We start from the raw sequence: 24,645 nt of genomic DNA on the forward strand, positions 1-24,645 counted from the left end.
ATACCTATGTGAGCTTTGGGAAACCAAGACTCATACAATGAGTAACCTCACTAGCAAGTTTATGACTTAAACTAAGATTTCAACACTGGCTATGCAAGCCCAATATTCTGGTACAATGCTGGCTCTGTTTAAGCAACAGTTTGTTTTTTTAAAAAAACATGCAACATAAAATAGTGCCAATAAAAAGGCAGCATTCTCCATTTTGTCCATCATGAGACAAGGTTTGATCTGTCATTCTATTCAACTTTAGATATCTCAAATGATTATAAGAAGAATAAAGATCTCCACTTACCCAGATTTTGATTCAATTTAGGAAGACATTTCTTTGAAAATACGCAATATGGGCTGGTACATGATGCAGAAAAGCAGAGTTCTTGCAGCTCTAAAAAAAAAAAAAAATCTGCATTGGCCTAATACAATATTTCACTTGTGTACCTTCACAGAGAAGGAATGCTCATTAGCTGAATCAAAGGATGAAAACCGATTTCAGTAAAATGATCCAAACTGAAGACATGACACCTGGCTTTTTAGTGCACATTTAAAAGGTTAAAAGATAAGTAAATCATTTCCCTCTCCTTCCTCTTTGTCTTTTATTTGTAACCTTACAACTGTTGCATCTTTCTTTTGAATTAGAAGCAGGCTCTGCAAATCAATCTCAGCTACAGCGCCTCAGCAAATTATTATTTAGCAAGACTGATGGCTTCTACCACCACTGCAACTTGGCGATTCATCCTCAGCAGAATGGTTCACAGAAAGATGAAAAGCATTTGATGGTCTTGAAATCTCTTGCTGCTTTGGCTGAAAGAATCTTCTGCAGCCAGGAAAAAACAGAGACTCACACTTTCCTCAGATCACTGCTGACAGAGGAATGCCTCACAAATGTCACATTCCTCCCAAATACACTGAGGGAGACCCAGCTGACACTTTAGTCCTGACAAGTCTTTGATAACCCTTCTGTTCACTCACTAATAAAGTCTGGTAAATCTCTGTACAGGAGCTGGCAGAAGCAGCAAACACAATTGTAAACTACTAAAATTCTGCTGTTGGAGCTGCAAAACAGAGCCAGTTCAACAAATAATTGATGTTGAATAACATTAAATTATTTGCAGGGTAGCTGATTATTAAAAGGCGATGGATACAAAAATAGATAACATCATCATCCAGATAAATCGTTAGTTAATCAATAGCGATACAGCATATAACATTAATACAAAGTAAGCATCACAGAAAATAGATGCAATTATCCAGGGAAGAGAATTCAGAATTGCTACAGCAGCAGAAGTATAGAAGTATAATTTACAAGAGTTGATTTTTAAATAGCCATTGTGAATAAAGTGGAGGCAGGCCTTTGATATATCAGCTGGTTCACAGAAAGAATGAGTGTTACACTTTCAGCTGGATAATGATGCTATTTTAATATACATGCATTTCTAATGGAACAGAGAGCACAGAAGAACATTAAGAATCAACAGCTGCCAAAAATACCTTTTTGAAAATGCAGACATCAACTCATAAACTACTAATAGGAAGGGTGGAAAGTGACTTAAAGAACAGCTACAGTTGGAAAGTATTAATATTTAAATGGCCTACTACAGAAGAACTGTAATATGGAAAATTCACCACTCTGGGATCAACACTGAGATAGTGTGTGATAATCAGCAAGTTACATATTTATTTTAAGATTCATGGATTTATTTAAAAATTAACATCCTGCCTCTTCAGAGGCTCCCAAATACATGAAGTGACCCAATATTGTCAGAAAGCACAAACTTCAGAAATGACAGCTACCTGACCTCAATAAAACTTTCAGCATCGATTGCATGGCTTCCCAAGATGTCCTTATGTGGAGATAGGAGCGTAAGCACATGGCAGTGTACACAGAGGCACAATCCCTGCAAGGGGTGGGGGAACTACAGCTACACTAGCTGTGAAACTCTTGGTTCTTTTTTGAGTATGTTAGCTGACTTTAGGCCAGAGGGAGAAGTATCTTAGGCCAAAAGCTGGCTGTAGGGGACCTGTGAGAGAATGCCAAGACACTCGTCATTTGAAAATTCCTCCCTTAGCCTTGGACACTGCCATATCCAGCACTTACAAGTTGTACACTGTTGAAGCATCCAAGTATGTTTCAGACTCAATTTGGCTCTAAGAGGAGGAAATCTCACATAAAACCTGCTAATATATTTATTCTTCTTGGGCTAGAAAAATAAAGCAGTGTTCATTTGTGCCAGTGTGAGAAGACTGGCACTCAAACCTATGGTCTGTTTCTGGGTAGAAAACATAGGTCCAGATTGAAAAAGCAAGGGCAATTTTCAGAAGTTCATAAATAAGCAGCAGAAGTAGTTATATCACGCTTTCCTGGCTGATTTCATCTCTGATTTAGTCACAAGCCAACATTTCTGCTCTCTAAGGAGGAAAATGAAAATAAAACTTCTGAAACATATGCAAATAACTGCATACTAAGAGCTAACCTAGATGCAATGTGCATATACCTGTGCCTTAAAATGTTGGTCATTGCCAAGCTAGAAAGATGCTTGGGTGTGGGGGTACAAAATCAGTGGGTGGCAGAATGATGTGGAATCCTTCCTCTGCCTATCACTAATCCCCATGTAACCTACTGTCTCCAGCTGCTTTTCCAAAAGCCAGACTTCCAGATCCAGAAGTGTGCTTAGTAAGAGAAAACCAGTCTGGGTGGAGAGGCTGAGGGTAGAAAGTGGTAGACAGATGAAAAGTATGAGCATCCCTCTCTCCTGCACACTTCTCCACTCTAAATTATACCTCTTTGACAGCAATTTGTCTTCTAATACATAGGTCTACCATCATCACATCTTGTTCACCCTAAGGTTGCAGTTCTTTATGTACTTACTTAGTACTTATCACACAAAACTGAGGGTCAAACTACATGCTCCAGCAACTACACAATTTGTGCTTGTGTGTGAATGCAGTATTGTATGCCTAGCAGCAGCTGTGGAAGACTCTGATCCAGACTGACACTATAGCACAGGAGGTGGGGAGGGACTGTTAACCCTTTCCTCCATGGTCCTAGGCCAAATCAGATCCCCTGCAACTATTTACCCCACCCCACCCCAAGGAGGAGTTCCCACTGGTACTAGGAAGACCTCTTTTAAAAGAGGGATATAAGAGGGATTAAACTGCTAACTGGGCAAAGAAGCAACTTGTAAAGTGGCAACTCTACATGTACAAATGTCTTCAAATGTAAACTGGTACATTTAGCAGAGGGAGAGCAAGTGGTCCTATCCAGCCTCAGCAGAGCATCTTTTCAATGGCGGTTGCTGGTATCTACTTTGTATTTAAGACTGCAAGTCTTTTTGGGACAAGGAATCATCTTGTTTCTTTTTCTATGTAAACCTTTGAGAACCTTGGGGCGAGGGCTGAAAAGTGGTATATAAATATTTAAGGGGTATACAAATATTCATAATGATAGTAATAATAATACAGGTGGCCTTTGTTATCCATGGACTCTGTATCCACAGTTTTGTGTATTTGCAGTTGGGTCTTAGAGACCCAGTTTCATTATCTGTGGGTAGAAAATAGTAATGCGGGAGCATATACGATGACTTGGAAACCTGTGGGATTTTTGTGATGAAAGAAAACCACTTATGGAATTATCTTCAGAATACCTCTAAAAACCAGAAAAAACCATGGTGGCAGTCTGAGAATCTGCTTTTTTTAATAATCCCTTATTAAAGAAGAAAGTTAATTTTTTAGGTATTTTACAATGCAAAAGCAATATTCATATCTGTTAAACCAACAGACAAAGTAATTAAACACAGGCAATGTTTTAACACCCTTTATAAGATAAAAATGAAATTCAACATTATCAGAGATTTGGAAAAGGAGTTGCGTGTTGTGGAAACCAGCTGAACCCCAACTGATCATGACATTTTCCTAGTGAAGGGTTTGAAGTTGTTTTTGACATGTACAGGTTTGTTTTAGTATTTTTATTTATTTATTGTTACATTTATATACCGCCTTTCATTAAAACAATTCCAAGGTGTTTTGCAAGTATAGTTTTCAATGTGGCTTTTTTGTGTGTTTCAGATCCTCAGAGCCACTTAAATATTGTTGAAACTGTTGTTCATTGATTAACAATGGAAGGTGTTTCCCATCCTGAAGTTCATGGAGCTAAATTAGCAAGATACGACAATAACTACTCACTTAGTTATTAAGGGACCAAACACAAGCCTATCCACACACACACACAAAAAGACTGTGAAGTCAACCAGCATGCCATGAGTTTAGCTCAGACTACAGTGTGTTTGTTTCTATCCCAGGACCAGGTCCAAAACAGGAAATCACAGACCACTCATGAAATGCCTCAATAACAGAGAATTGCAATAGCAGTTCACCAAGCTTTTCAATATGTTGCATCAGCTTGCTTTGTGTGTTGACTATAACAGGATTTTCAGACTTGAGGCACAGATAGGTACAACTATTGTAGAAAGAATACTGGTCAATGATGACATCAATCTGCCTCCTGGTATAGTTGAAAAGATTCATATTCTTTGCAACAGACAATGTTGATTTCGCTGAAGATATGCCCACTGGTAAACGAACCTTTCATGGAACAGCAATGGCTGTATATCAGAAATGTGAGGCTGAAGATGAGGCACCAATAACTGAGCTAACAGGGAGAACACAAAATCGCTCCCAGAAACCCCCAAGTACAATAACTAAACTTTCAGATTGTCACAAACCATAAGCAAAACCAACAAGTCCAGTATACACCTCATTCAATATAAAAGAACTCTCTCAACAACAATTACTAGAATCCTGCCTTGCAGACATTACCTGGCTTATGGGATGATCAGTGGTTAGACCTCACAAACTGAATATAAGGAGCATTCCTTGTACAGGCGAAAACAGTGGAGTAGCTGATGAAGCTAATGATGAAGATAAAGTAATGGACACTAGCAAATGCAACATTCCCACGTGGACTGGATACAACTCACTGTTAGGATATGGATTCCCAAAAACATGAGTTGGTACACCACCATTAATTGCAGCACCTGTTGAAGACATTACTGACTATACTCATGCAGGCACAGGGTATCAATGCAAAAGTCATAGGTCCTGACCGTAAAACAGTTATCACACTAGACATGGGTCTCTACAAGCAGGCAAAGCAGCTCCAAATGGCTCAAAAGGATTTGGATAATATTGTACTCCGACCTGGAGAACTACATAAAGTGATGGCCCAGCTACGTGCTATTAGGGCCTATATTGAAAACAGTGGACTTGACCAGGCAGCAACTGGTGACAGCTTACCACATCACAGATACAACAAACATAGCAAAACAAACAATGAAGTGGCTTCTTTCACATGTGAAAACAAAGATGGAACTAACACATTACATGTCAAAGAAGATACTTGAAAAAGCACGTACAAATGGTAAAAAGGTGGCAGTGGCATGGGGAATTCACATGACTGCAGAATGCAGTTCACATGAATGCAGAGCTACACACAGAGATATGAGCCATCTCCATAGTAATCAGAAGAAGCGGATACAAAGCTTTTGCTTCATGCTGCTGATGCAACAAACAAGGAACATTCACTCACCAGACACTGATGTTTTTGTGCTAGCTCTTCAACGGTACCCAGAATTATGCACTGACACAAATTTTGTTACAGGAAAAAGAGACTTGTACTGCACTACTCCTCTGCTGCCCATATATGATGCTCTTGGACCCAGCAAGATTTCTGCTTTGCCTGACTTACATGCTATCAGTGGAGCAGACAATACTGGAAGTTTTGCACGGAAAGGCAAACTAAGTTTCGGGAAAGCTTTCAGGAATGCCAATGATCATATTATAAGTGCACATGCAAGCCTAGGGAAGGATTTACTCCCCAAGGATAGTACATTTGCTGCCCTTGAGGAATGTATATGTCGACTTTACTTGCTGCGTACACATATCTCACAGGTTGATAGGTTGTGGTTGGCTATTCACCAAGAAACAAGCCCAATCTAAGAGCCTTCCTCCTACAAAAGATGTATTACACTCTGCAATACTATGGGCACACCATCAAGCAATCATTTGGAATAATGATACAATCATGACGTGTGTGTGATCCCATCTCCTGAAAAATATGGTTTTGAAAATGGAAGGCGATGGCTGGATACCAATAATGACCGATCAACTCCCAGCTCCAAAGGCTGTACTTCAATTTGTGAGGTATGGATGCACTACCCAGATGCCAGGGAGAAAGATGCAGCTGTCGTAAAACAGGGTTGATCTGCTGTGATGTGTTCCTGTGCATCTCAAAATACACAAAACCAAAAGGATGCTTGTGACAACATGATGGAGAATGAAGATCCAGAGGAAGAGAAGCGAGAGGAAGACAACAAGGAGGATCTCTAGAAATAAGCAAATTAATACATATAATAATGTGATGCACCAAAGTGCCAAAAAAAAACCCCAACCCCCCTTTTAAAAATTAATTATGATTTTTTTTTCATTTGCTGTAATATTCATTAGGTGTAAAAGGAAAGATTGTGCCTTCGATTTGGTGTCGACTCCAAGCGACCACAGAGCCATGTGGTTTTCTAGGTGTAAGGTAGTTAAAAGAAAAAAAACCTTATGCAAAACTAGTAGTAAAAGTCACTTATGCAAAATGTTTATTATCTATTCATTAACAAATTTCACAGATCAGCACAACAGTCAGAGAAGATTCTCAGACTGCCAAAATGTTTTTTTCTTATTCTTTGGGTTATTTTGAAGAGAACTGTGTAGGTGGTTTACTTTTATCACAAAACTCCCACGGCATTGTGCATGCTCCTGTACTATAGGTGAAATTCTCCTATCCACAGTGGGTGGATAGGAGAATTCTATGTGAGGAGAACTCACTCACAGTGTGAGTGGCCAGAAATGACCTGGAAATAACTTCTTATGTTATTTCTAGTCACCATAGTACATGTGTTCACACACACACACTCACACACATCCGTTGCAGTCCCAATCCAGCACATGTTCCGCAGCAACTACTGTTTACCTACTTCCATATTCTACTTGATCTGAGGCTCGGCAAATTGCTGTCCCTTGTAGTATAGCAGGTTTTTAAGGCTTTAGGCCCTGGTCAATCCGCATCCTGTGACATCAATGGCCACTTTAATCAGGAATAGTATAAGCTTCTTGCTTAAGGTGAACCTTGCCTCAGTATCAATGTCTCCTTGTGCCTGGTATGCTTCCTTGGTCTGTCTGCTCAGGTTCTTTGAGTTCTGGCAAGTCCCGACTTCTGGTTACCAGTACACCCCTCATTCCTGACAGTCTGCTTAGTTTGACCACTGGCATGTTTCGGACTTGGTTTAATCCCTGATCCCTGACTGGTTGCCTGGGACTCCTGCCCCTGCTGAGCCACCAAGTGACTGCTGACCATGACTCATCCCTGACTACCGATGAGCAAATTGATTCAAGTTTAATCTATTCGAGCTCGAATTGGGCCAATTTGAGTTATTCAATCTGAATTGAATCACCCTTGGTCTGTTTGTGAGATGCTGTTGTAGCGAAAAATGGACAGTGGCAGCTCTGCTGTGTGAGAGGGGTGTGTGTGTGTAATATTCCTTGGTGATTGCTGTGATGAGCTGCATGTCTGGCCTTGAAACTAACTTGTGCATCACTCATTGTTCTGGTCTGCTCTGCAATCTGCATTGCAAAGTGTACAGGTGGACCTAATTATATGTGGAGGTTTCCTTCCCGCAGATTACCGCGGGTAATAAAAACATGGATAATGTGGCATGAAATCTATGGGATTGTGGGAGTTAGGTTCCTAGACAAAAAAGAAAACACCAAAACACACACACACAAAACGACCCCATGAAAAAAGGCCAAATAAAGTGCCCTACTGTGCTCCACAGGTATCCATGGCATCCAGCAATGCCCCACAAATGCCTCCAAAAGTCCCAAATGGTCCCAGAAAGTCCCAAAAAGTCATGTTGGTTTTAACCATTTCACATTAGCATATAAGGCTGGGTGTCTATCTGACACTCCCGGATAAGCAAAACCACAAATAACGGTTCCGCTTATAATGAGTTTAGAATCTGCTTACAATGAGGTTTGCCTGTACTCAGTCAAAATGTGGCTGAAGAAGACATTGTTCTAGTTGAACCTATGACTACGTTTGCTGGCTACTAAGGGTGCTGCTGTGGCAGCTACTGCGATGCTTTAGTAAGGAGTCATAATTGTGTGTGAGAGAGCAACTCATGCCAATGATGTTACTGTAGCACAAGCACTGGGGCTGGCAGTGGATTCTGGCCAGTTATTCTTTTTTGTCCATTTTTGGACTGTGTGTTTAGCAAAATGTGGTGTTCTGTGTTGGGAGGTACTGTGCTCTTCTGTTCTGTAGTGTTTTTCAAGGCCGGGTCGCAAAATTTGTGCACTCTGCTTGTTTCAACCATAAAGAACAATGGGGAACTCGAAACATCCCATTGTTCCCCATAGGTAGGTCCTAGGGACACCAAAGTGGGCTTGGTGGTAGGGCATGATGGGTGCTGCCTACCAACCCAACCCACAAAAGAAATGGACAAGTGGGCAATTTTAAATAAATTTTTAACCTTTTCCCCTACCCCCCATATGATCTGATGGCGTTTTGGGATGGTTTTTTTGGAAAGGTTAAAAAATTGTTAAAAATTGTTAACTTGCCAATTTCTTTTGTGGGTTGGGTGGTAGGTAGTACCCATCATTCCCTACCACTCAGACCACTTTGGTGTCCCTAGAACCTACCCATGGGGGACAATGGGGTGATTCGAGCTCCCCATTGTTCCCTATAGCCAAATCACTCAAATAACTTAAATCAATTTGAATGGATCTGCCAAAACAGCCAACAATGGCCACTGTTTTGACAAACTGATTCAAGTATTTTGTAATTCAATTTGAACTTGAATCTAATCACAAAATTCTGCTTGTGCAGATCTCTAGCGCTGACACATGCATGCAACTGTTTGCAATGCATACATAACATGCAATTTGACTTCAAATCAACTTGTTTGTTGATTCCAAGTCAATGCGCGGCAGCTGTGGAAAAGTCTAATTCCATGCTACGAATTATTAGGAAGGGGATTGAAAACAAAAATGCTAATATTATTACACCCTTATACAAATCTATGGTGCAGCCACTTCTGGAGTACTGTGTACAGCAGGCATCCCCAAACTGCGGCCCTCCAGATGTTGCTGAACTACAACTCCCAGCATCCCTAGACACATTTTTTTGTGGCTGGGTATGCTGGAAGTTGTAGTTCAGCAACATCTGGAGGGCCGCAGTTTGGGGATGCCTGGTGTACAGCTTTGGTCACCATAGCGTAAGAAGGATACTGTAGAACTGGAAAAGGTGCAGAAGAGGGCAATGAAGATGATCAGGGGGCTGGAGCACCTCCCTTATGAGGCTAGGCTACAACATCTGGGGATCTTTAATTGGAAAAGAGGTGACTAAGGGAGCACATGATTGAAGTGTATAAAATTATGTATGGAGTGGAGAGGGAGGACAGAGAGAAATTTTTCTCCCTCTCTCATAACACTAGAACCAGGAGTCTACCCATGAAAATGAAGGTCACAGTGCATAATTAATGTATGGAATTCTTTGCTATGGGATGTGGTGATGGCCACCAGCTTGGATGGCTTTAAAAGGGGCTTAGACAAATTTATGGTGGACAGGTCTATCAATGGCTACTAGTCTGGTGGTTGTGGGCCATCTTCAGCCTCAGAGGCACAATACTTCTCAATACCAGTTGCAGGGGAGCAACAGCAGGAGAGAGAGCGTGCACATACCTCTTGCCTGTGGGCTCCCCAGAGGGATCTGGTGGGCCAATATGTGAGACAGGATGCTGGACTACTTAGGCCTTGGGCATGATCCAGCAGGGCTGTTCTTATGTATAGGGCAGGTCTGTATATGATACTTCATTTTTAATTTCAAAGTACAGAGAGAAAGTGTTCTGCAGATGAATTCTAAGCATGGTGTAGTGGAGAGCCAGCGTGGTGTAGTGGTTAGAGTTCTGGACTAGGACCAGGGAGACCTGAGTTCAAATCCCCATTCAGCCATGATTCTAGCTGGGTGACTCTGGGCCAGTCACTTCTCTCTCAGCCTAACCTACTTCACAGGGTTGTTGTGAGGAGAAACTCAAGTATGTAGTACACCGCTCTTGGCTCCTTGGAGGAAGAGCGGGATATAAATGTAAAAATAATAAGAATAATAATAAGAATAAGAATAAGAAGAAGAAGAAGAAGAAGAAGAAGAAGAAGAAGAAGAAGAAGAAGAAGCTTAGCAGAGAAGAAGAAGAAGAAGAAGAAGCTTAGCAGAGAAGAAGAAGAAGAAGAAGCTTAGCAGAGAAGAAGAAGAAGAGGAGGAGGAGGAGGAGGAGGAGGAAAAGAAAAGAAGATAGAAAAGAAGAAGAAGAAGAAGAAGAAGAAGAAGAAGAAGAAGAAGAAGAAGAAGAAGAAGAAGCAGCTGCTTAGCAGAGCAACCATGATAATTCACCACAATTGTTTTGTGTGATGAATTGACAACTTTTCATCAGGATTCTCATGACTGACCAAGAATATCCACTTAGTAATACTGACCATGCTCCAGAATGTGTAAGTAGAAAGATTTTCTAGAGTGCTGGACTAGGACCGGGGAGACCCGAGTTCAAATCCCCATTCAGCCATGATACTAGCTGGGTGACTCTGGGCCAGTCACTTCTCTCTCAGCCTAAACTACTTCACAGGGTTGTTGTGAAGAGAAACTTAAGTATGTAGTACATTAAGTATGTAGTACACTGCTCTGGGCTCCTTGGAGGAAGAGCGGGGTATAAATGCAAATAACAACAACAACAACAACGGTTTGGAAACTTAATCTGATTCAAATACAGCCATGAGAATGTTAATCACAACAACAATGGTTTGGAAACTTAATCTGATTCAAATACAGCCATGAGAATGTTAATCGGGGCATCTGAAGTGGACTGCATTTGGTTAGTATCTAAAGATCTTCACTGGCTGCCAGTTTGTTTCCAGGAAAAAATACAAAGTGCTAATTCAAACCTTTCAAGTCCTAAGGAGTTTAGGACCAGGATATCTGACAGGCCACGCACTTCCATATAAGCTATTGGCCCAACTCATGTGATCTCACCCGTTTGATGTAGAGAGGCGCTTCACACGATGAGTGTGAAGCACCAGATGGGGTTTGTGCGGGGAGAGCGGGCTTAGCTTCATTGCTAGGCAGTGCCGTAAATCTGTTAGCTCGGCTAACCCAACAGGATTTACAACTCCCTTCAGCACTCCCCCTGTGAGTTAACACAAAGTAGCAGCGAAGCTGCATGAAGGAAAACAAAAAGGCTCACAAAGAAAAATAGTAAATGAATCAAGTCCCCTGAACTGAACTTGGTACCCCGCTCTAACAATAACTGAGTAATAACTGAAATGAAAACAACAGAGCAAGGAAGGAAAAAGAACAAAGGACACCAGAGCAAGGAATTAACGGAACAAGAACACAGAGCAGGAAAGAACAGAACAAGGGCAAACTGAAACTTGGAAAAGTTGAGAATTCAAAATAGAACACGGTCCGCGGTCAGCAAAAGTTGCTAACAGCATAGGTGGAAATCACAGACTGCTTGATATATGGCTCAAGAGAACCAGCAGCCAATCAGGCTTCCCTGAGTCAGCACTTCTGCTCACTCCATTAACCTCTTTAAGGGGAGGGGGAATTAGGCAGGCTAGCCGCCTTGGAACCACCGGGCTCGCCTGTGAGCCCAGTGGTTCCAACGATCAGCAGAAAGTGGACTAGGCTCCCTTAGCCCGCTTTCTACTGGTCGTGGGAATAGCTCCAGAGTCTTCTAAGAAGTAATGGCTTAGTTACAAAATTCCCTTCCTCTCTTTGTTCATCATAATTTTTTTAACCTTTTAGACTCCAGATGAAGACAATAGCTGCACATTTCATGATTAATGGCTTTTAAATTATTTTTATTGCTCTGATGATGATTTTAAGCTGTTCATATCTGCTGCTGACTGACATCTTGCTTAGCATTTGATTGACGTAGGTGAACAGCCTCATTAAGTGTGAACAGCCTCATTATGTAGCCAAAGTTAAGTAATTATTACAGTTTTACCTAGTTATATTTTGCTTTTAAAAAAATAAAAAAAATTCAGTCTTTAGATGAGTCTGGATATACGGACAAGTTTCTTTCCACTACTAAAAAAACAGCTATCTAAGGTCATAAGTGAAATTCCTTCCTGCACAGCTCCCCCAAACCCTTTAACTATAGATGTGAGGAATTGAACCTGTGACTTTGAATAAATAAATCATGTGCTGTACCACTGAGCTATGGACTTTTCTCAAGTGTCTGGAAGTTATGCTACTGGAACATAAGTTTCAATAGCTTTTATTTCCAGATGCCCTGCATACACCCATGCTCCTGGATAATGTCACCAAAAGAACAGATGCATCAGCATTTCTTGTTGGGGTGCTCTTATGGGTTGGGCCAAGGACCACAATTAATAAAAGAAAAACTTTCTATAGTTCAAAGTGTCTAAAATTGTGTCTTTTGGTCTGAAGGAAACACTGACCTTTCAGTGTTTCACAAATACTAACACTCATATTGAATTTCATGAGCAACATTAAAATCAAGCCTAATAATAAACAAAGGTTGACTATAAGAAAAGAAAAATAAGCATTAAACGCCAATCTTGAATATTTTCTGGGAGGGAAGTCCAGGAAGACAGCAAGGTGCATTTTCTTCTTACAGCAGTGTGACTACCTGGTGAATTAATATTTATCATGTGCTTTACATATCTTGTTGAAGAAGACTATTCCTATTAAAAATACATTTTAAAAAACAAGTACAACATAAAAGACTGGCTACCACAGTCCAGTTTCACTTGTCTGAACAAACAGCATATATTTATTTAGTTAGAAACTTTCATTTACGGAGCTTTATTTATTTATTTAGACAAGGGATTTCTGGAATCCATTCGGATTAGTCACTCAGTAGCATCCCTGGCATTTTGAAATTTGGTTCATTAGTATCAGACTTATACCGACTGTTTGATGCCTACAGTAAACATTTGTGCAGAAGGAGGGTAAACGACTTAGCAGAGCAGGAGCCAGGGTGCTCCCTCTTATTTATTTACAAGCTTATGTCTTGCTAATCATCGTTCAAGCATCAGATCATTTCAGACAGCAAATGCTTTCAGACCCTGAAACAAAACGGTTGTAAAGTTTGGTGAGCAAAAAAGAACCACACACAATGACACATACAGGCATACACACTAAGAGTTTCTAAGCATCAATATGCAATATATATAAATAAATATTATTGGTGAGGATATGTTTTACCATCAGAGTTGGCATCACAGGTGGCCCTGGTTGGGCATTTGACCAGGGCCCAAGGTCCATCAGAAAGCCTGGCCAATCAGCAAAGGCCACAGTGCCCACCTTAGCATGGTGGCAGTCATACTGTAAGCCTTTTGGCTGTGAAGCTCTTGCCACCACCACTCCTTTGCTCTCCATCAGCAAATGGACTGGAGACATGGCAGTGGCTCCTGTTCCTTCCTCCTCCACAAGATGAGAGGGAGAGGAACTGCAGTCAGCACTGGGGGTTGCAGGGAGGACCTAGAGCAACTTGAGTTGCCACCACTGAATAGGACAACCATTTCTAATTCCCCACCAGCAAATGGGGGCGATCAGCAACAGTTTCTGCCATGTAGTTTCTCCCATTACATGCATCCCAAACCCCATTTGCCAACAGGGCATCAGTGAATGAGGGGGCATCTTCCTTGGAGACAACAGCTCTAGCTCTTCCCTCACCCTCATTTGCCAATGGCCAGGCTGGGAGGTGAAGCTGACACCTGCCCACATGCCAGGGCAAACACACACCTGATGGCTCTATACTCTTTTTAGGTCTTTACTAACCACAGTATCCTACTGAAGCTCCTTGAAGAAGTAAAAATCAGATCACCAAGGAAAGCCCCCTGTGAGCATGTACAAGAGTGCCTTTCATGCAGCATTAGAGAACAAAAAATATCTAATAAACATCTCAAGTTTTCAATTTCTGTCTCCAATGGTTTTTTTTTTAATTTATTTGATATTTCTGGCTTGTAGCAATACTGTCATGAAGTAGCTTTGAGCAGCTGCAGGTCTGTTTCTAAGAGTAGGTTTCTAAGAGTAAGAACATAAGAACTGCCCTGCTGGATCAGGCCCAAGGTCTATCTAGTCCAGCATCCTGTTTTACACAGTGGCCCACCAGATCCCTCTGAGGCAAGAGCTGAGGGCATACCTTCTCTTCTGCTGTTGTTCCCCTGCAACTGGTATTGAGAGGCATCTTGCCTCTGAGGCTGGAGCTGGCCTATAGCCACCAGACTAGTAGCCATTGATAGACTTGTCCTCCATCAATTTATCTAAACCCCTTCAAAAGCCATCCAAGCTAGTAGCCATCACCACATCCCATGACAAAGAATTCCATAGATTAATTATGCACTGTGGGTTGGGGCACCAGCCCTAAGGGAGTACAAAATAGAAGACCGTTGATAAGAGGCCTGGAACCAGCAGTGGCCTAGTTACTGCAGCCACCAGAACCTTCCTTCTTAGACCCACTGAGCTGGTGCATGCTGTTTCTGCCTTTATCCTTTCCCCCCCCCACTCCATCCCACAGCGGGCCATGTTGCTGCCCTCGCTTCCCACTCCATGTGGGTGCCACTGCTGCTGTTGCAACAGCCAGCTTGCTTCCCCACAGTCTCCTTGTCTTTCTTTCTTCTCGAAGAGGAAAGTACTGCTGCTCCTTTGTGCACGTATCCCCTGTTATCTTTACCCTAACCACAGTTGTATGAGTAGGAAGAAACAGAAAAGGAGAGAGCACAGCAAATTGCAGCCTTGTCATGCTTTCAAGCACAAGGCAAAGGAAACTGCTTGGAGCACCCATTCCAGGCCCAGGCAGCAGCAAGTGAGGTGAGAGCATCTGCCACTTGATCACCTCCTCTGTCTGTTCCCAGAGCAGAAAGAGGAGCTCACAGGAGGAGCCCTGGGCCACCCTCGCCTTCTTCACTCCTGTGAGGACATCTGTCAGCTCCCACCAGCCAGGAGGGAAACAGATAATTCTGTCTGCACCCCTCAACCCAATGGAAGCTCATCTTGCTCAGATGCAGATGCTCCCCCTTCCCTCCTCCACCCACTCTGGAAATGGCACTGAGTAACTGTACATCTCAAACCCGTTAAGCAATTCAAACCCTTGTGAAATTCCATGGAGCTACTCAAAAAAGCAATATGAAAGTTGCAACTACTGTCCAATATTAATTAGGGATGCAGGGAAAAGTTTTTTCCTTACATTCTACTCTACTTTCCTTAAGTTGCTATCTCAATCTCATCAGAGCAATCTATTCTTACCGAAATTCAAGGGAAATTATTATGTGCACTTACCATACAATAAATCAGATGCAACTACTGTCGACGTAGAGGTATTATCTGAAGTATTTCAAGGGATGTAAATGTTTTCCCCCTCTCAAATTAGTTTACAGATGTTGCAGTCCTATGTAGCACCTGACTATGTCTTTGAAGTCTATGATTTCAACAGTGAGAAGCACTTTCCTAGGTAAAGTATCTTCAGGGAACCTTGTGGGGTGGGGAATACAAAACAACATCTAGATCCTTATCTCAAGCTAGGTGTGTAATTAAAAAAAATAAAGCAGTAGTTACAATGAACATTCAGGGGTATTTTATCATATATGCATGCATGCATATACATAGCCCATCCCCTTAAGGGATCTTTGAGATTTGTACCTAAAGGATCCTTTCCATATCAAACTTAAGAAGCTCATTTGCAAAGCTAAGCAGAAATAGGCCAAGTCTTAAATGGAAACGCAAGGAAGGGAAAGCAAAAAGAGCTATTGCAGAACCAATTGACAACACACATTAAAATAAGGAGTTATGAAGGAGGAAAAGAATTGGAAGCAGCCAACTCAAACTGGCAGATAGGTACTTAATGATGTATTAAGTACTAATTTGTACTTAAATACAATTTAGATAAAAGTAATTTACAGTCTTCCTTCCCCATACTACCTTCCACATAGGCAAAGGTTCTGCCAACTACAGCATACCAGAAGGTTTCTTCCTCACTTGAGTTGCAATCCTAGTCACAGAAAGACTGCTTAAATTTGAAAGAAACCAATGTGATTTAAACAGCCTTGGTCTCTTGTTACAAGAATTTCAAATGGGGCTGTGTTCTCACAACTGCTTTTCTGCCCACCCCACCCCCACCCCCACCACCCGAGATTAGTCAGATTGGCAGGTGAGCCCAGCAAATGATCAATATCACTGCCGGGTTGCTTGGTGCAGAGCCCATATGATCCTGGCTAGTGGCTCCAGGCGAGTGGATTGCAGGTGCCATTAGCCTCCAGGCAGCCCTCCATGGAATCCTGGCGGCCCTCATGTGGCCCTCACATTGGAAAGCCTTTGTCAGATCACCATCCATGCCCCCATTGACTCCAAAGACAGAGTGGGCGGCCACAGCAGCTCCAAACACACTCAGCTGCCTTTAGCAAAGCCCAGAGCACTTCCGAACCAATCAGCAAGTCCATGGAGGTGAAGGAGCATTCCGAAGGGGCAGCAGGCACCGTAATCTCTTCCATGCCACACAGCACTTAAGCCAGGTCACAACCTGGGGCACCCCTCCAGAACAAGGGCACCCTTGGGAAGTGGGGGCAGGATCCACATTTCCAAGCCATCCCAGCTCCAGTCCTCACCATTAACATGTTGCACAAGGATGCACACATCTCCCCTGCTGCCCCACCCCAAATGGGCAGTTGGCATCCCACAGCTGTGGTCTCATGGCCAATACACCTTGCCAACTGTCGCAAGGGTGGACAGCCCTCTCCACCAGTACCTGCCAGTGGAGTGTGTTGCTGCTGTTCCTCTGTTGCTAGCCATGGCATGTTGTGCTGTAACTTGAAGGGGCAGGAATGTGAGTGGTGGGGCAAATGTGGTTGGGGCATACAAGTATGGATGATGTGGTATACTGCTAGCCAGAATGCCAGGCAAAGTGGGAAGCCACTTCAGGGGAGAAACGAGGGTGAGGGCTGGACATTTTGTACAGCTATTTGTATAAAGGGAGGCATTCAATAGTGGGGCTTCTTTTAATTAGTTTTAAGTTGTTTTAGAATTGGGTTGAAGTTGTCGTAATGTGTGTAGGTCTGTCTGGAAATGCAGAGGCAGGGAGCACCTTCGCTGAATGTAGGGCAGCTATCCCGGTGGCGGTGGGAAATAGAAGAAGTAACGTTGGCAGGTCAGTAGGCCATTCCAAGGGAAGGGTGGTCAGAAACGTAATAGCTGTCTCCCCTCCCAGCTGTCCTGTCAGCTCTTTGACCTCAAGGAGCACTGCCAACAGTCCACAAAGCCTTACCTTGCTCCTCTGCAATGCCAGGTTGGTCCAAAATAAATCAGAATTCATCCATGATTTGATTATGGATGAAGGGGCCGACCTGGTGTGTATCACCCAGACTTGGTTGGGGGAAGCTAGTGGTCCAGTCCAGGGTGGATTTGATTTAAATCAAACTGATTTAAATCATGATTTAAATCACGATTTAAATCACTAGCAGGGTGGATAAAAATAAAAAAAATCCAATTTAAATCAAAAAAATCCAATTTAAATAAAAAAATCGAATTTTTTTTATTTAAATCGGATTTTTTTGATTTAAATCGGATTTTTTTTATTTTTATCCACCCTGCTAGTGATTTAAATCGTGATTTAAATCGTGATTTAAATCAGTTTGATTTAAATCAAATCCACCCTGGTCCAGTCTGGCCCCAGCTTCTTCCTCCAGGATATTCTGTAGAGGAGTGGGTGAGGGAATGTGGGCGGGGAGGTGGAGTGGCTGTGGTCTATAAGGATAACATCTCCCTTACCAGGGTCACTGTTGGGGTATCAGACCATACTGAATGTGTGTACTTGAGTTTGGGACCAGGGATAGATTGGGACTTCTGTTGGTGTACCGATTGCCCCGCTGCCCAATGGAATCCCTTACTGAGCTCACGGGCTTGGTCATGGAACTTGCATTGGAGCCTCCCAGACTTTTGGTCCTGGGGGACTTCAATGTTCATTTCAGGACCAATTTGTCCAGGGCAGCTCAGGAGTTCATAGCGGCCATGACAACTATGGGCCTATGTGGTCTCTGGACCGACGCATACTGCAGGTCACACACTTGATCTGGTCTTTTACTCAGATCAGGGTGGTGTTCCGTGGGTGGGGACACCTACGATCTCCTCGATATCATGGACGGACCACCATCTGGTTAAGGTTGGATTTACAACCACCTACCACCTCCGCAGGGTGAGGGGCCTATTAGAATGTTTTGCCCAAAGAGGTTATTGGATCTGGTAGGATTCCAAGAAGCCTTGGAGATATTTAATGTTGGCTCTGCCAGTGATCCTGTTGATGGCCTGGTTGAGAACTGGAACTTGCTCACCAGGGCAGTAGACACAATTGCTCCTAAGGGTCCCCTCCGACCTGCTTCAAAACAGGCCCCTTGGTATACGTAAGATCTACGGGGGCTGAAGCGGCAATGTAAGCAACTGGAGCACAAGTGGAGAAACACTCGACTCGAATCTGACAGATTATGTCATAGAGCACATTTAAAGATCTATGCTCAGGCGATACGCACGGCAAAGAAGCGGTTCTTTTCTGCCCGTATTGCTTCTGCGAACTAACGTTCAGTGGAGTTGTTCAGGGTTGTGAGGGGACTAGTATCTGCCCCACCACCACCTTGAACCAGAATTTGGAGTCATCGGTTATCCGCTGTAATGTGTTTAAAGAATTTTTCGCAGATAAAATCTCTCGGATTCGGGCCGACTTAGACAGAGACTCCACAATTAATTCGATGTCTGAACTGGAGGTGTCCGACAACTCCTCTTATGTGGTTCAACTGGATCAGTTTCAGTTTGTGACTCCTGAGGATGTGGACAAGCTGCTTGGAGCAGTGACGCCTACCACTTGTTCTCTTGACCTTGTCCAACATGGCTTGTTCTATCTAGCAGGGAGGCTGTTGTAGGAGGCCTGGGGGGGGGGATCATAAATGCTTCTCTGAGGGAGGGCAGGCAATCATTAGACCTCTTTTAAAGAAGCCTACATTAGATCCCTCAAAGTTGAGCAACTATAGGCCTGTTTCCAATCTCCCATGGCTGGGCAAGGTAATTGAGAGGGTGGTGGCCTCTCAGCTCCAGGCGGTCTTGGAGGAAACTGATTATCTAGACCCATTTCAAACTGGCTTCCAGGCAGGCTATGGGGTGGAGACTGCCTTGGTCGGCCTGATGGATGATCTCCAGTTGGGAATTGGCAGAGGAAGTGTGACTCTGTTGGTCCTTTTGGACCTCTCGGCGGCTTTCGATACTATCGACCATAGTACCCTTCTGGAATGTCTGAGGGTGTTGGGGGTGGGAGGCACTGTTTTACAGTGGTTCCGCTCCTACCTCTCGGACAGATTCCAGATGGTGTCGATTGGAGACTGTTGCTCTTCAAAATCTGAGCTTAAGTATGGTGTCCCTCAAGGCTCCGTACTCTCTCCAATGCTTTTCAACATCTACATGAAACCGCTGGTAGAGATCATCAGGGGATTTGGAGCAGGATGTTATCAGTATGCTGATGACACCCAGATATATTTCTCCATGGCATATGTTCCCTGAATGCCTGCCTGGAGGCAGTAATGGGCTGGATGAGGGAGAATAAACTGAAGCTGAATCCAGATAAGACGGAGGTACTTAATGTGCGGGGTCAGAACTCCAGAGACTATTTTGATCTATTTGTTCTAGATGGGGTCACACTTCCTCAAAAGGAACAGGTTCGCAGCCTGGGAGTACTTCTGGATCCACACCTCTCCCTGGTTTCTCAGGTTGAGATGGTCACCAGGGGTGCTTTCTATCAGCTTCGGCTGATACACCAGCTGCGCCTGTTTCTCAAGATCAATGACCTCAAAACAGTGGTACATTTGTTGGTAACCTCCAGACTGGACTTCTGTAATGTGCTCTACGTGGGGCTGCCTTTGTACGTAGTCCAGAAACTTCAGTTGGTTCAGAATATGGCAGCCAGGTTGGTCTCTGGGCCATCTTGGAGAGACAACATTACTCCCTTGTTGATTGAGCCACACTGGCTGCCAATAGGTTTCTGGGCAGAATACAAAGTGCTAGTTATAACTTATAAAGCCCTAAACGGCTTAGGCCCTGGGTATTTAAGAGAACGTCTTCTTCGTTAAGTGCCCCACAACCCACTGAGGTCTCTTGAGGAGGTCCATCTCCAGTTACTGCCAGCTCGTCTGGTGGTCACACAGAGACGGACCTTCTCGATTGCTGCCTCAAGATTGTGGAATCCACTCCCTGCTGAGATACGATCCTCCCCATCTCTGACAATTTTTTAAAAACGTCTGAAGACCCAACTCTTCACTCAAGCTTTTTCAGCTTTTTAAATTTGTAGGTTTTAATTTTATGCAGTTTTAAAATTATTAAACTGTTTTAACCTTTTATATATTTTTTTGTTTTTATGTCATTGTGAACTGTCCAGAGACGAAAGTTTGGGCGGTATATAAGTTAAATAAATAATAAATAAATAATAATAATGATGCAGCCAAAAGTGTTCTGACTGAGTGGCCATGGAGTGTAGGTGGGAAGCTAGAGTGTCAGTGGGTGTGGTTCACCCGCAAGCATCTATGGGGGGAATGCAGATAGCTGGGATATACGCGGGGCATGAGTTCTCATGATCAGTGGATCTTGATAAGGGTGTCCAGGCTGGTTAACTCCATAGCTAGGATTCCTGCTGCATGCGGGTTTTCACAATCACACTAATTTCAGCCAACCGGAATTTAACCAGGATTAATACGGTCATGAGGATGCAGTCTGAGTATACAAAATCATAGGGAGCCATGTTGATTCATTATTTTTAAAAAATCCAAAAGCCACATTTCTGTTTTTATATTTTAGCTTAATATTTTAATTGTGTAATTTTTATAGTTTTGTTTTAATTTTTCTATGTGAACTGCCTTGGGATTGTTTTTAATTAAAGGCAGTATATTAATTAATTAATTAATTAGATACTTGTGTTAGGATCTATCAAAATGACAACAATGATAAGCAAGCTTTCAAGCTCTCCAGAACCCTTCATCAGGCTGGATGTTAATCAAAGTAGGAAAATACTACTTTGGGCATGGTATAATAGTCCTGAAAATCTAACCATCACTGCCACCTCTAATGTGATTATCTGGTGATATGCCACTCTGTTGTTTTAGAGGTTGTTTTATAATCTGTTATTACATTACAGGTTATTGTAACCTGTAAGTTTTTTATAAAGGTTTTTTATAAAGATATAAGAGTTTTTAAATAAACATAAGATGTATTTTTTTAAAAAAAATTAACCCTGCTCCAAAGAGGATTGCTTCATAAAGGCAATTAAGAGACTGAAGTTTCCTCCATATCTCTCTCTCAGATCCTTTTGCTTTTTAAGAGGAACAATGCAGTCTCCACACTTTGGGATACAGATGTTTTCTTTGGAGAGAAGTGGCCTGCTGCAATCAGGATAAAGATTACCATTTAAACAACATGTGTACTGCTATGCTGTGGGAAGCAGAACAGCTTTATCAGGACAGAAGCAAGCTTGCTCCAGACTATACCTAGGACCACTGATTGCCTCTTCTGCCTTGTGTGCTTGCTTGTCAGGAGCAATTAGCAAGAAAACAGACTTCCAGACACAGAATCCTAGGAACAAGCATATTTGTCAATCAATCCACGCCCAAGTATAATGTTTATGGGACATACCCCTAAATTCATATCTACAATGTGTAATGCACTCAGTGATTACTATGTGAAATACACTATCATTTTAGGGTGACTTCATAGTTGCTGTAGAGAAAGCAAGGCTTATGGGAAAGCCCTCATGGCATTTCCCCCTATGCCCTCCCTGCTTTGAGCCTTCATGAGATCAAAGCAGACAGATCACTGTCTCCATATATCTCACACCTCCTGATCCACTAAAGAAAGTTTTGCACTGGGAAATGAGTTTCTCACTTGGACTGCCAATATCCTGGACCACGATGGGGTGTCTTCCTCAAATCAAAGACTCTTAGGACACTTTTATTAACCCAAGCTTTTTAACTAGAACCATGGTTTTAAACTGTTTTAATGTTTTGTTTTCTATTTTAATTTGTTTTATGTTTGTTGTAAGCCACCCAGATACGTGAGTTAGGGGTGGTGTAAAAATATAACAAACAAAACAGAACAAAAACAAATCTTCTATTCTGTCTGACCTGGCAGATGCTGTAGGCTCCAAGTCTCAGTAGGGAATCTCCGCTTTCCATTGGATAAGCAGCTGTCAACCCGGCCCACATGACTGGAGAAAAAGACTCTCCCCGCTCTCCTCTCTTCCCCAGTCAGGGTGCTTAAAAAGTTTAGCACTGATTTTACCAGAGTTTCTCACTCTGCATGGTCAGCTGTTTACCACTGGGCTAAACCATATACTTGGAATTAGATTCTGCTTTTAAGTACATCTCTTAGAACAGTGTTAGCAGTTAGCCCAAACAGTTTGTTTTATTTTCTAATGCCTCTGCTCTTTCCTCTGCCAATCCAATTCCTTATTCCTTCCAATTCAGTAAACAACTTTTTATAAAAGAAACACAGCACGGAATATGTGCGTTTGGACAGGGGCGTAGCTAGGGAAGAGGGGGGCCGTGTTCATCCCTCTCTCTGGTGGCCCCCCAGAGTGAGGGAGACAATGAAGAAAATAGGGAGGGATGGAGCTGGAGGGCCCTTAGGAGCTGGGGGCCCGTGTTCTTTGAACCCTTTCGCTCAATTATAGCTAGGCCCCTGCGTTTGGAAGCTCTGGGAGTGTCACGCTTTCACCTGCCTGTCAGCCAGTCATTCTACCAGGGAAGCGATAGTCAAGAGTTAGGGTAAGACTTTGCTCTGCGCAGACAGGGAGATCAGGAGGGCCAAAGACCCCCACCCCTCAAACCAGATTATTATGGAATTTTTAACACAGGGCTTTTAAAGCCCTTTAGCTCACATCTCTGGAATGGAGGGTGTGCGTTCACATATCGGCCAGATATACTCCGAAATCCCTGCGAGCTATTGGGGAGCACTTCACACTCAATTTGGGTTTTTCACTGCACGTTGGAGTGCAGCCCAATTTATATCCAGGGTAAAACAAAAATCCACTTTGCATCGGGTTTATGGGATAATATTGAATTCGCAGTAAAGCCTCACAGAAAACTTGCGGTAAAGCCTGCTATTTAGCGAACTCCCATGGGGCACAATCCCTCCTTGTTGTGTCCAAAGTAGAGTGGGGAAAGGTGTGGTGGTGGCTACCTATAAAATCCACAAGAATTACTGGGGGCAGAAGTGCTAGCTGCTTCTCAAATCTTCCTCACAGTTGCCATCACACCAGGGGAAAACCACAGATGTTTTGCCCAGTGGTAACAGTGTGAATAGTTGTAGCATATATGACTTTTGTCAGGTGCTGGCCACCAAGTGTATACAGCAATGATCCTTTCTGAGACCTGGTGGTACCAGTTTGTTTCCAGGCTAAAGTCGAGGTGCTGATTTGGGTCACTAAAGCCCTGCACAGCCAGGATACCTTAGCATCTTCTCCCATATATAGCCACTATGAGCTGAGATCAGTGGGACAGATGCTGCTTAACCCAATGGCTCTGAGCGCCATCACTATCTGAAGTAAGGCTTCAAAGGGTTTAATTTGGTGGGGTACCTGGCTTATAGCCACCTAATGGCTCAGCAGGGAAATGGCTTGACTAACAAGCCAGAGGTTGCTGGTTCGAATCCTCGCTGGTACATATATCGGGCAGCAGTGATATAGGAAGATGCTGAAAGACATCATCTCATGCTGCGCGGGAAGAGGCAATGGTAAACCCCTCCTGTATTCTACCAAAGAAAACCGCAGGGCTCTGTGGGCACCAGGAGTCGACACCGACTCAGCAGAACACTTTACTTTATTTACATGTAGATTTGGATGTTTATCAGTAAAAATGAAACAGAGTAAAAAAAGATTAACTCTCTATTGATGTAGTCCAGCTATAACAGCCAAACACTTACACTGAGATGAGCACATTTCCTTCAGGATGAATATTTTGCTACATTGTAGAATGGTAAATTTATGTGTGCTTATCTGCAAGACTGATACAACATATTGCTTCATTTAGTTATATGAGGCTTTTTATTTGCATTATCCAACTATTAGTCATAAAATTCACTAAAAATACTATGACAAAATCATAGCCCCTGCCTACATTAAAAATGATAGCATTGCTCATGTTTTATAGTAGTGTCTCTTAGGATTTGCACAGTTCTCAGAACTGGAGGCTTAATATCACAGGCTGTTCCTAAAACATCTCTCAGAGTTTTTATTCCATCTTCCTACTGCTATATTCAAATAGCACCTCATTGCTCATGAGTAGTGAAAATTCTTAAAGCTATTAACAAACTAAATTTTTAAACAACCCAGAAAAAATTCTGCCAAATCCATCCATGAATTATATACACAGTGGGCCATGCCCTGTCAATTTCTTAATGGGTATATGCTACAACACACTCTAGATTACAGGATTTTAGAATATAAGTCATTGAAATATAATTCTAGTTAATCGAGATTGCAGCTCAAAAGGCATTCCAGAGCCATGAGAAATGCC

At 42.7% G+C, this 24,645-nt stretch overlaps 1 protein-coding gene across 7 annotated transcripts in view; it reads right to left on the minus strand.

Moving 5' to 3' along the window:
- The window catches only part of TSPAN18 (tetraspanin 18), a 301,343-nt gene that overhangs the window by 233,313 nt on the left and 43,385 nt on the right, over positions 1–24,645 (minus strand). For 6 of the 7 annotated variants that reach the window (XM_053263590.1, XM_053263511.1, XM_053263531.1 and 3 more), the window contains exon 2: positions 293–382. The exons of the other annotated variant lie outside the window; for it this stretch is intronic. The gene's annotated coding sequence lies outside the window, so the exon portion shown is untranslated. The remainder of the gene's footprint in view (positions 1–292; positions 383–24,645) is intronic. 7 annotated transcript variants of the gene reach the window in all.

This window comes from Hemicordylus capensis, chromosome 1 (genome assembly GCF_027244095.1).
Source record: "Hemicordylus capensis ecotype Gifberg chromosome 1, rHemCap1.1.pri, whole genome shotgun sequence".
Classification (NCBI taxonomy): domain Eukaryota; kingdom Metazoa; phylum Chordata; class Lepidosauria; order Squamata; family Cordylidae; genus Hemicordylus; species Hemicordylus capensis.